Source organism: Mustela erminea, chromosome 3 (genome assembly GCF_009829155.1).
Source record: "Mustela erminea isolate mMusErm1 chromosome 3, mMusErm1.Pri, whole genome shotgun sequence".
Classification (NCBI taxonomy): Eukaryota; Metazoa; Chordata; class Mammalia; order Carnivora; family Mustelidae; genus Mustela; species Mustela erminea.
In genome coordinates this window covers 28389680-28402065 of record NC_045616.1, presented here as the reverse complement: position 1 = coordinate 28402065, position 12386 = coordinate 28389680, and the positions used below count along the sequence as shown (strand labels likewise).

Genomic DNA, 12386 nt, shown 5'->3' with positions numbered 1-12386 from the left:
AAGAACGACAAAGATGGATTTGCCCTTCTGAGGCTGCTGACGTTAAGAATTGGTTGGTCATAGATCAGTGACAGGAGCGAAAACTCCGCCTGCTTACAGGAAGGCATTCAGAAGGTGAGGAAAACAGCTACTTCTCTGAATGTCAACTTGATTTCGAATTTAGTTCATTTTCATCCAGTGAGGAAACGGACTCTCCTTGTTCCATTGATCTGACCCTATACCGCTGTGAAGACTTTGCTTCTCCACTTATTTTTCTCAATGACTTTAAGAACTTATACTGTATAAAGATGAGCCACACTTGGCTGGCGTTCAGGTCCCTGCGTTGTGTCTCGGGGTAGTCCTTGGATCATTTCTGATTTGATGCCTAGATCCCTTGCTTTGGGAGGTGGGTGTTCCTGCTGTTCTTAAAGAAATTCCACCTTAGCTCCGCCTTAGAGTGGAAAACATTTTTTAAGAAAAGATTTTATTTACTCATGTGAGAGAGAGTGAGTATGAGAGGGGTGAGGGACAGAGGGAGAAGGAGACTCCCCACTGAGCAGGGACTTGGACATGGGGCTCGAACCCAGGACCCTGGGATCATGACCTGAGCCGAAGGCAGATGCTTAATGACTGAGCCACCCAGGCGCCCCCCAAAACATTTGTTTTCTAGGTGCTTTACATCCACACTTGAAATGTAAGCATAAATGGGCTTGGATTTCTGGATTCCCGGATGTAAATAGGGCACTCAGAAATCATACCAATCCCCTTTCTCCTTGTCTGGAAACTGTTTACATTAAAAGTAATGTATCCATAATTAGAGCCTCAGTTTTTGTTTTTATTTTTGTTTTGTTTTAAATATCTTCCAAAGCCCCAATTTAAACAGGACCCCAAATTCTTCTTCCAGTGAGTTGAACAATGTAATAATATAGATGCTAGGGATTAAAGAGGTAATGATAAGTCAGCGCCCCCCCCCCCCCACCTCCACTGTCACCAGGAGCTGCATGCAGGGCCCCTGGAACCTGTTGCCTGGGCAGGACAGGTGAGAGCACATCTCTGTGTGGGCAGGCTCCCATCTAAATATGAGATTTCTCACAAATAAGAGCCTATCTCCATGCATCGGGCTGCTGCCATTCTGGAAAAGGCTGTTTACTTATTCTTCCAAGACGACATGGGGATCGTTTATACCTTGTTCAAGGCCCAGGTCCCTGGGGAGAGGAAGAAACCTTGCTCGTATTATAATCACACTGTCTACCTTCCAAGTGTGAAAACAGCGCCATTAATTTTAGTAGCATTAAAAAAAATAAACATAATTTTAGTAGCATTAAAAAAAATAAACATAAAAAAACCAAAACAACCCACCTCTCACCGTGCTCCCCTCTGTCCTCCCTCCCAGCCCACACACATCCTTTTGACAGCTCAGCTCTGTGATTTTTCTGATCTTTCTTAGTAGGATGTTTCCGAAGAGATAAGCAGTAGGAGTCCATGCACAACATCTTAATTACCAAATACGGTTTACTTTAGTGTAAGCCATTTGCCTCCCAACGGCCATATAACCAATGTCTGGTCCGAGGGCTGAGGATTTGCCTGCTTTCCTGTAACCCTCCAGAAATGTTTGTTGGATAATTCAGACACCTCCAAACTGACGTTTCTATTCAGAATATCCTGAGCTATAAGAAAAATTGCATCAAAATTTAGTTTAATAGGTAGACTCGACTTAAAATATGCCAGTGCCTGCCATGCACCTTCTTTCTTTTCTAACAGCTTTATGTAAACCGTAGATGCTTATGGTAGTCGCTCTGAAAAGCTGGGATTCTCCTCAGACCATTTTTGTAAATGCATTTTCAATATATGTATAACTTTTTATTTTTTAAATTCTATTTATTTTTTATTTTTAGATTTATTTATTTATTTATTTGAGAGAGAGAGAGCGAGAGAGCGAGATCACAAGCAGGCAGAGAGGCAGGCAGAGAGGTAGGGGGAAGCAGGCTCCCCGCTGAGGAGAGAGCCCGATGCGGGCCTCGACCCCAGGACCCTGGGATCATGACCTGAGCTGAAGGCAGAGGCCCAACCCACTGAGCCACCCAGGTGCCCCCCCCCATATAGCTTTTTAAATTACAAAGTAATACATCATCGTTGCAAAGCAGTAAAAGAAATACAAACTAATGAAATGTAAATCTAGACCTCCATACACATCTAGATACCGTACGGTCAGACCTTAGCACACCTGAGCCTGTGGGGACTGGGGGAGTCATGCACAGGGGCTCTAGGGACCCCGTGGAAGGCTGGACGTCTGCATAAGTATCTGACCGTCTTTTCACCCGAGGTGGAACTCTAGGTCTCTCCTTGGTTTGTTTATTTTTGCTACTTGCATCTTCTGTATCACACATGTTCCTGTTCTTCTAGCCTAAATTATTTATTGGATCTATTATCTCTTAGCCACTGTCACTTAACTAGCTTCTGGTCAGGGAACCCTCAGGTCCATGCATCAGCCAGGGCGCCTCTAAATACAAATTGGATGTTGTCTGTTCCCTGTAAAATCCCTCAATAACTCCCAATGGTCTGCAGGACAAAGGCACTGGATCCCCGTGTTCGGTTTCCTCTCCGCCTATGAACTGGGTCCCCTGTCAGCATCTCCCAGAAGGGCCACAGGGAGGATTCCCTCATCCTGCATTTCTCGGTGTCTGTGTGTGGGGGGTCACTTCGTCCTTGGAGACTTTTCTGGATTCTCACTTACCCAGAGAGGCTTAGGCCCCTCTGCTCTGTTTTCCCATGGTACCCTGCATCTCTACCTTACAGACACGATTGATGAAATTCCTCTTGGAGTTTAGCTTAGGCCTGTAATTCTGGTGGGAACATTGCCTGGAGGCAATGCTTGGTGCATTGCAGGTCAGGTTTTTCCCTGCAAGAGGCAAGGGCAGCACCACAAGAGAAGTGAGGAGAGAGTGCAGAGGGTCCTGGGGCTGTCATACCCTGAGAGAGGTCCTGGACTTGACGGAGAGTAAAGGGCCCCAGGAGGAAGTCGGGCCTGACGGAGACCCGCTGGGCCTATTCATGGCCCCTGTCACTTCCTCTCCCTTCTTCTCGAAGGAAGGAGACCAAAGGGAAACCAAGATGTTACAGTCAGTTACCTTTGGGTTGGAAACATGGCATTCTCACCTGAACTACAGGCTTACGTTTACCTGAATTTTTTAATATTCCAGAAGGTGTGTGTGTTTTAAGACTCCATATGACCAGAATGTTGCTGTCTTTCTTGACCTGACTCAAGAGAACGGCTGTTGGAAACTAACAAAAAGTGTATTTTTTCAGTAGCTAAACTTCTTGCCTTTCTAATTTTATTTATTTTTATGTTAAGAAAAAAAAAAACCTAAAGTATAATTGTTGAAGTATAATTCACATGCACTGTTAGTTTCAGGTATACAATAGAGTGATTAAGCATTTCTGCACATGATTCAGTGTTCATCATGATAACTATACTCCTAACATGCTTTGTTTAATTCCCCCATCCACCTACCTCTCCGCCAGCAACTGCCAGTTTGACTTTACAGTTTAATAATTTGTGTCTTTTTTTCTTTGTTTCTTAAATTCCACATATGAATGAAATCATACGGTATTTGTCTTTGTCTGTTTGACTTGTTTGACTTGGTTCACTTAGCGTGATACCCTCATGTTCTTGTCAATAGCAAGATCTTACTCTTCGGACTGAATCCTATTCCATTGTCTGTATTTGCCACATCTGCTTTATGCCTTTATCTCCAGATGGACACTTGGGCTGCTTTCTTATCTTGGCTATTATAAATAATATTGCTACAAACATAGGGGTGCATCTATCTTTTTGATTTAGTGTTTTGGTTTTTAGGGGGTAAATACCCAGCAGTGGAGTTACTGGATTGTATGATAATTCTTTTTTTTTAACTTTTTGAGGAAATTAAACTATTTGTTGCAGTGGCTATACCAGTCTGCATACTGATCAACCGTGCATGAGGGTTACTTTCCCCCCACATCCTTGCCAATACTTATTATTTCTTGTCTTTTTCATTCTAGCCATTTCTGATTTCTATCTCACTGTGGTTTCTATTTGCATTTCCCTAATGATGAGTGATGCTGAGCATCTTTTCACGTGTCTTTTGGCCATCTGGATGCCTTCTTTGGAAAAATGTTTATTCATGTCTTCTGCCCATTTTTAAATTACATTGTTTGTTTGTTTTTTTTATGTTGAGTTATAGAAGTTCTTTACGTATTTTGGGTATCAACCCCTTACCCGATCACTTGCAAAAATCTACTTCTTCTATTCAGTAGGTTGTCTTTTTATTTTGTTGATTATTTCCTTCACTGTACAGAAGCTTTGATTTTGTTGTTGTCTCAATAGTAGCTTGGGACCTACTACATTCATGGTGCCAAATGTGAGAGACTGTTGAATAATGATGATTCAGGGTGGTAAGAGTAAGCCAGGTTTTGATTTTGCCTGGCTGAGCTGCTAGGAAGGTGGTGCGAGAAAGCTGGTTACCGTTCACTCTCAGGGAGTGAATGAGGAGGTTGTACAGGGATGGTCAAATGTCAGGGACTGGGAGATGGATCGGAGAGTCTGCCTTCAGTCATGCATGTGAAAAAGTCTGTCCACAGTTCCTTCTCATCTCCCCCACTCACCTCTCTTTGATTGATCATTCTAATTTCCAGAATTTGAAATCTGCTTGAATTCTTAGATTCCTTACTTCCAGCATTAGTGGGTGTGACAGACAGACTAATCCTGGCCCCCGCAAACTGTTCGTGTCCCAATCCCTGGGACCTGTGTATACATCGGGTTACATGCAGAGGAGAATTACGGCTGCAAATCAGCTGACCTTAAAATGGGGATGATTTTGGATTTCCATGGTGGGCCCAATATCACAGGGGTCCCATAAAAGCAGAAGGAGGAGGCCGAATTGCTCAGAGTCAGCAAAGTCGTTAGGGAATTAGACTCCAAGGGATACGGTATTAGGTCATCACAACAACTTAGTTTGTGGTTATTTGTTATAGCAGCAGTAGAAGCAGATACAGAGATGACTGCAAAAGGTATCTGGAAAACTCTTCAGACCCAGTGCTCAGGAGCTCAGGCTCTGAAGCTGCCTGAGATCAAGTCTTGGCTCTTGAGACGCTGATTTCAGCCTTCTCTAGTGTTAGGGTAACAATGAAGTGAGTTACTGTAACAACAGGACCAAAAATGGTGCCACTAGGTCCCCGGTATGTTGTTGCTGTTAACATTATTTTTCTCTGCTGTTCGAGCCGGGGCCAGTTCTAATCGGCAAAAAAAGTTGTATTTGGGAAACGTTTGCCTCATGTATATATAGGCTACCGGGTTTTCCATTCATCTAACTTGAAGATCTGGATTCAAACTCTCCCTTTACATGAAAGCTTTATTGTTGATCCAAGGAGCTCTGTCTTTGAGCTGTAGAAAATGTTCACGCTAAGCGCATAGTTTTGTGGGTAGGCCAGGAAAGCAGTGCACTGAAATCAGTGGGAACGTGGTGTATCACTCAACTCGCAGGTTGCCAGGGAGTCAGTCTGGTTTGGGTTTGTTCTCTCTGAGTTGCTGGAAGGTAGGGTTAGGATACTAGGTGAAGTAATGATATTCTCTAGCCATTTCCTAAAGTGACAAGTGGAGAGTTTGTTTAGAAACCTACTGCAGGGACACCTGGGTGGCTCAGTTGGCTAGGCAGCTGCTTTCAGCTCAGGTCATGATCCCAGGGTCCTGGGTTCAAGTCCCACATCGGGCTCCTTGCTCGGCAGGGAGCCTGCTTCTCCCTCTGCCTCTCTGTCTGCCTGTGCTCACTCACTCTCTCTCCCTCTATCTCTGACAAAAAAAAAAAAAAAAAAAAAAAAGCTACTGCAGGGTAGGGATGGAGTCAGAGTGGGTTTGTTGAGAAAGTGCATTTGTCAAAAAAAAAAAAAAACAAAACCCACCCCAAAACAAAAAACAAACAAAAAAACCAAGGCAGGTTTTGTTTTGTTTTGTTTTGGGTGTGCAATATCTAATTTGGAGCTTTTCAATATTTCTATCCATGCATATAAAAAAAAATTGCATCTCTCAGTAAATGGCTTTATAATTTATTTGCAAGTTCGCCTGACAGTTTCAGTGCACATCTAAGTGCTCACCTGCAGTCCAAGGATGGCCTCGTAGAAGGCCTGAGGGTGTCCGTATCTGTATCTGTACTTAAATGGCCTGCGTCTCCCCTCTTTGCCTCCTTTCCCTCCTGGCAGCCTTTCTCTTAGTCCCTGATTCTGTCAAAAACCCTGTTCCTATCTCAGGCTCAATCACCTATGTCTCCTTTTCTTTCTTTCTTTTCCTTTTTTTTTTTTTTTTTTTTTTTAAGATTTTATTTATTTATTTGAGAGAGAGAGAGAGACAGCGTGAGAGAGCATGAGAGGGGAGGTCAGAAGGAGAAGCAGACTCCCCCTGGAGCCGGGAGCCGGATGCGGGACTCGATCCCAGGACTCCGGGATCATGACCCGAGCCGAAGGCAGTCACTCAACCAACTGAGCCACCCAGGCGTCCTGTGTCTTCTTTTCTGCTCTAACCTCTCCCACTTTTCCCTGCTCCTCCTTTGATCCTCTTGGTGATTACATTTAGGGACCTGAGAATCCCTGCAGGGCTCACGGAAGCCCATCCTTGGCACTGTCACAGTCCCTCCCTAATTTTTGCCTCCTCCCTTGTTCCTCCGCTTGTGTCTAGACTAGACCAGAGCCTCTTGGCAGTGCTGCTTTCAGCCTCTCTTTCACTCTGAAGTCTCTTTCTGGTTACCTTCTGGTTACTCTGGGCCTCTTCCCAACATCCAAGGCCCATTGTCTGTGCAGAGGACTTTGTGACATTTCTTTCTCTACAGGTCCTGAGGCTGCCCAAGTTCAGGCTGTTCCCGTCTTCTGAGCTGGCTGTCTCTGTTCCTCTTTGGCCAACCTGGGGTCCCACCTGTTATTTAACCAAACTTTAAATAGTACCTCTTGGCTTGTTGCTGACTACCTGTACACATATTTATTATGTGCTCTTAATGAAATTTTAATTTTATAGACACTTGGCACTTTCATTTCCAGGAGTGTAAGTTCTTTGAGGTTAGGGACTTTGCTCCTTATCTATGATTATCTCCTACATATCATGTACGGGGTAGCTGACCTTGAGGGTACCTGGCTGGCTTAGTTGGTAGATCATGCAACTCTTGATCTCAGGGTGGGGGGTTTGAGCCCCATGTTGGGTATGGAGATTACTTAAAAAATTTTTTTAATGAAAATATTAAAAATGGCACATTACCTTGAACATTGTGATAGTCTAGAAATATCTTAAAATTAAATTCTCTCATTTGTGTACCTATCATTTTCTTTCAAAATGCAGACAGAAAAAGTATATGAAGTATATATGGTAATGCAGGAGTCCATAAAATTGATAAATATGGCATGTCTTGGCATCCTTGAGCGGAATTCTGCATTGTGGATTAAAGGCTAATAGCTGAATGGATTCCACCAACACACACACACACACACACACACACATGCACTCACATACACACACTCACACACACACACACACACACGTAATTGTTTGAGCCATAAAATGAAATGTGTGACTTTATTTATGGAGAGGCTTCAAGGTAAAAGCCAAGAAGTCGAAGGTTACCTAATACAGTAGTTATCTATTGCTGTGTAACAAATTAACCCCAAACCCACTGGCTTGCAACACTCACCATTATCTCACACAGCTTCTCTGGGTCAGGGATCTGGGAATGGCCTAGCTGGGTGGTTCTGGCTGGTTGTTGCAGTCAAGATGGCATCCGAGGTTACAATCACTAAAGAGGAGACTCAGGCTGGAGGGACTGGAGCAAAGAGTCTCTTTTAGGACTCAGATGAATGTTGACTGTGGTCAGGGGTCCTTAGACCCTCACTTCATGGTCTTCTCCATTGGGTATATCCAGTATTAATTGACAATGTGGCTGGCTTCCCCGAGAGTGCAAGGTCAAGATGGTAGAATGCCTTTTATGTCTTGACCTGGGAAGACATACCATCATTTCCACAATATTCTTTTGGTTGCACAGTAGACCCTATCCAGAATGGAAGGAGACTCCATGAAAGCATGAATGTCGGGAAGTGAAAAATCACTGGGTCCATGATGGAGGCTGTCTACACCATTCCAGTAGCTAACATCCAATTAGTATACATCTTTGTGGCCCTGTCAGAAACGAGTTTGTTGCCTTCTATTTATTTTGTGGGGTTTGGTAGGGCCTGAGGGATTAGCTGTTAGCTGTGGAATCCCAGGCTTGGCTTTCTGGGAGGCCATCTTGGGCGGCCTTTTTACCACACCTTCCCCCAACCTGAGGCAGGATACGCTGGGGGGCTGTGGTTCCTGGGCCGCTCACTTACCATGGGAAGAATGCAGCAGCCTTACTGGCACAGCCATCAGTGGTTTCTGGACAAGAATTGGACCAGACATTGTCAAATGCGTCCTGATGCGGCCAGAATGCCCCATGTACTGCTGACTTGCTGGTAGGACTGAAATGAAGGGTTCATTTCTTCCAAATGGAAGGTATTTCTCTATCCCTTTGGAAACAAGTCCCTTTAATAAGGCTCTGGATTGGCTTCAGTTATTTATTCAGCATTCTCTCAGCGCAGCAAGTTGATGATTAGATACATTCCATTTCAGTGACACACACATTTGAAAGGATTCATGCTTCTAATCATAAAAAGATAAAGTTTTTTTTTTTTTCTTAACATCTGGAGCCTGATGAATAATTACTATAATTAAACAAGAGGCCATTGTATGTTTGGGTATTTTTAAAGCTTCAAATGCTTCTCTGTGTGCGAGATTCACGTTGCACACTCTTTGTTCTAAAGCATTCTAGTGTGCGGCACTCACAGTCTACTGAGGAGCCTTCGTGGCCCGCGTTAAAAGTAGGTCATTGTTGCTTAATCTTCATCTCTTCATTATCCCGCTTCCCCAAAACCCTTAATAAGTGAGCTCCGTGCTCCACTTGGGATTGTCCACTTGGGCCTTCCACACCTCATTGCCCTGGAGGGGAAGGAGCTGGTCTGGGCATCAGGGATGACTTAGTGATCTGGATAGGTAATGCCACCTCAGTGGCTGTAAACTCTCGTAAGGATAGATTTTAGATGAATCCATGCGAGAGAGGCAAAAGAGAACAATACTCAGCCTTGTTGTGGAAGAGTCTCATCTTTTATTTTCTAAGTACCTGTTTCATGACCAAATCATGTTAGTCTTGTCATCATCTCCTCTTCTGGTCCCCCTTTCAGGGTCCCCCCCCCCACCTCAATATTAGAACATGTTCACTCCTGTGCAGAATCCCTATGCTTTGCTAGACAGGCTGACCTTGACAATGAGTTGACTATCCAAGACCTTGAATCTACAGATGGACTTGTAGATATGCCCAGGGTTGTGATAGAAGCTATGAAAATAAATCTAATTACCTGGAGCCTGAAGGGACTTTGGTAAACATCCTACATCTTCATTTCTTGTTGTGTTCACCATTTATTAAACTTGATGGATGTTAATCATTTTTTGGCAAGCAAGAAATCACAAAAACACTGGGATGCTCTTATAAAGGAGTTACTTTTATATTCCAAAGTATTCCTGAAGTGCCTTGTGCTTGGTAGGTGCTCAATAAATTCTTACCAGTTGATTGAGTGACTTGAATTCTGGATAGTTTCTTATTCAATAGTTACATTGGGCCTATCGAATCATGATTCCAGAAGAAAAAGTAAGTAGAAGGTGGATAGTGTGAAGTAAAGCTGGACTAAATTAATATATGATGGGAGGTTTATGGTTATGAAAATCCTTTAAGTCTCTACAAGTATTTATTTATTTATTTTTTATTTTATTTTGTTATTATTATTTTTTTAAAGATTTTATTTATTTATTTGACAGACAGAGATCACAAGTAGGCAGAGAGGCAGGCAGAGAGAGAGAGGAATGAAAGCAGGCTCCCTGCTGAGCAGAGAGCCTGATGCAGGGCTTGATTCCAGGACCCTGAGACCATGACCTGAGCCGAAGGCAGAGGCTTAACCCACTGTGCCACCCAGGCGCTACAAGTATTTAAATAAATATTTACTATTCTACAGAATATAATGTGGAGCTTGTTACAAGAGAATGAATGATACAACATTTATTTGATGAACAGTCATTTTGCCGGTGGCAAAATGTGCCTGAATTTAGGGTACAGTCACATATAGAAATTATAGCTAATCGATATCTTCATCTCTTCTCATTGACTCGGAAAGGGTTTTATGAAAGTCATTGGATAGACATTCACCATTAAAGGTGTTGGAATGAAAGCTACTTTAGTATTTTGTGATTTTGTGTTTTAAAAATAATCCAGGTGAGGTTAACTAAAGCTTATGCTCCATTTCAACAAAAGAAATCTGCTAGGGGCGCCTGGGACGCTTAGTGCATTCAGCATCTGACTCTATGACGTCAGGGTTGTGAGACTGAGCCCTGGGATGGGCTCTGCACTGGGTGTGGAGCCTGCTTAAGATTCTTTCTCTCCCTCTGCCCAGCCCCCCCCCCCCCCAGTACACACTCTTTCTCTCTCTCTGAAAAAAAAAGAAAAAAAATCTGCTGGAATAATAACCATTTAGGTAGCTATTGCAAAGATGAAAGTACTTATTTCTAAGGCAGAAAGAAAATAAATTTTTGTATAAAGTGTATATATATTAGAACTGCATATTTGCATATTAGATACACACAGATTTAGAGTTATGGCTCATACATCATATTGGAGAAATTGTGAAAATTATCCTTTGCAAGGAGTTACTGGGGCTGAGTGGCAGAATCTAAAGTAAGCGGATTCATTTATTCCCACAATGCATCAGATGACCAGCTCTCATAAAAACTACTATTAACCTAAAAAATTAGGGTCAGTAAAAGCCTAGCGGTAATTCTGAAAACTCAACAAGCTGAACCGTTAGACCCAGTGAGTTCATCATGATAGATTAAAGACCAAACATAAAGACATTATGAAATATGTGATTTTAATATGTTTGATCATATCAGAGCAACCCCCTTAATAACATGATTTTTATCATGGAACATTGTGTTTTTCCTTAAACTCAAGAAGCAGCCTGAAAGAATTTAGCCCATTCTTGCATCAGCGCTGGAACTCTGTCTTACTTGGTGTAATCTGGTGAAGATGGCTGAGGTGATGCTATTCTGGTACATCCTAGGACAGCAGTGATGACAAGCTACTGCTGTGGCTGAATTCTAAATTTCTGTCAAGGGCCCCCACCCTCCCAGCCACTGGGGTAGGAATAATGTCAAAGGGCTAAATTCTAGGCTTGAGCTTCATCCTATACCATTTTGGGGATTACAATAATTCATACTTCCTTTTACAAGGTCCTAACCAAACGCCAACCATGAGGGTTTGCAGCAACCACGAAGCCCCTTCTTTCAGAATGAGTAATCTTGCTTTTAAAACCGGAAAGAAAAAAGTGGGTAGCTCTGTTTGTTACCACCGGTGGGCCAGTCCATGCCCCACCAAATAACTGAGAAGAACAGTTTGTAGCTCACAAGAATGAGATCTCATGCTACCCCATGCAACACTCAACATAATTCTTTTTTTTTTTTTTTTTTTTATCATTACTTTCATTTCACAAATGAGGAAACAGGAGTAGCTCCTTTGAAATTCCCTATATTTCCCACTGCTCTCCTGTTAGAGTCCATTCCGAAATTGACAGAAACAAATAGAAAAGGTATTTATCACCCTAGCCAATTGAGTGAGTTGGCTTTTTTTTTTTTTAAGTTTTTTTTTTTTTAAAGTTTTTTTTTTTTTTTTTTTTTAATTTCCAGCATGACAGTATTCATTATTTTTGCACCACACCCCGTGCTCCATGCAATCCGTGCCCTCTATAATACCCACCACCTGGTACCCCAACCTCCCACCCCCCGTCCCTTCAAAACCCTCAGATTGTTTTTCAGAGTCCATAGTCTCTCATGGTTCACCTCCCCTTCCAATTTCCCCCAACTCCCTTCTCCACTCTAAGTCCCCATGTCCTCCATGCTATTTGTTATGCTCCACAAATAAGTGAAACCATATGATAATTGACTCTCTCTGCTTGACTTATTTCACTCAGCATAATCTCTTCCAGTCCCGTCCATGTTGCTACAAAAGTTGGGTATTCATCCTTTCTGATGGAGGCATAATACTCTATCCCCAGGGGTACAGGTCTGTGAATCACCAGGTTTACACACTTCACAGCACTCACCAAAGCACATACCCTCCCCAATGTCCATAATCCCACCTCCTTCTCCCAAACCCCCTCCCCCCAGCAACCCTCAGTTTGTTTTGTGAGATTAAAAGTCACTTATGGTTTGTCTCCCTCCCAATCCCATCTTGTTTCATTTATTCTTCTCCTACCCACTTAAGCCCCCATGTTGCATC

The 12386-nt window shown here is 42.9% G+C and overlaps 1 long non-coding RNA gene across 1 annotated transcript; it reads right to left on the bottom strand.

Annotated features, from left to right (window-relative positions):
* Positions 1-848: 848 nt before the first annotated feature.
* Positions 849-8505, bottom strand: LOC116585566. Its single transcript, XR_004283694.1, has 3 exons — positions 8359-8505; positions 7686-7986; positions 849-1184 (listed from the first exon to the last, which is right to left on the bottom strand). It is a non-coding gene; the product is annotated as an uncharacterized LOC116585566 (long non-coding RNA).
* Positions 8506-12386: the final 3881 nt, after the last annotated feature.